General features: G+C 59.7%; 1 protein-coding gene across 1 annotated transcript in view; it reads left to right on the top strand.

Annotated features, from left to right (window-relative positions):
• MBOAT2 (membrane bound O-acyltransferase domain containing 2) overlaps nt 1-640 on the top strand; it is a 57,311-nt gene that overhangs the window by 2,542 nt on the left and 54,129 nt on the right. The window lies entirely within an intron of this gene.

The raw sequence follows: 640 nt of genomic DNA, 5'->3' as shown, positions 1-640 counted from the left end.
GCTCAGCAGCGCTCAGGCTCGCTGTGGGCACGGGCAGTTCCCTGGGCCGAGGCCGCGTCTGCCATCACCCGTCACTGCCATCTCCCAGCTGCTGGTCTAGACTGGAAAGTTCGATGTTTATCCAGCCTCTTTTTAAAAAATATTTTTATTAATTTCAGAGAGAAAGGGAGACGGAGGGAGGGAGAGAGAGAAACAACGATGAGAGAGAATCATGGGTCAGCTGCCTCCTGCCACTGATGGAGCCCACAGCCTGGGCAGGTGCTCTGACCGGGAATCGAGCCGTGACCTCCTGGTTCGTAGGTCAGTGGGCACACGGCACAGTAGCGAAGGCTCGCACAACCAGAGGCTGGCTCCCCGAGTGATGCCAACCAGACCCCCTGAGCCATGATGCCAGGGCCTCGGGCCCCCGCCGGGATCCGGGAAACAGGCCTGCTTGGGAAATGAGACTCCGCTTCCGCCCTGGCCCCATAGTCCTCAGTCCCGAGGAGCGTCCCCCAGAGAAATGGGGAAGGGAGAGATGGCCCCGAGTCCTGACACTTTCTGTTGAAGACGAGTGTCTCCGGGAGCTCTCCTGTCCAGGAACCAGGCCCCGAGCATGTGCAGTCCTCTCCGTTTCACTTCAAGTCTGAGAGGGAACCGT

This window comes from Myotis davidii, unplaced genomic scaffold (assembly GCF_000327345.1).
Source record: "Myotis davidii unplaced genomic scaffold, ASM32734v1 scaffold61, whole genome shotgun sequence".
NCBI classification, from domain to species: domain Eukaryota; kingdom Metazoa; phylum Chordata; class Mammalia; order Chiroptera; family Vespertilionidae; genus Myotis; species Myotis davidii.
The sequence above is the reverse complement of the archived record's forward strand: the minus strand, read 5'-3'. Positions and strand labels throughout refer to the sequence as shown.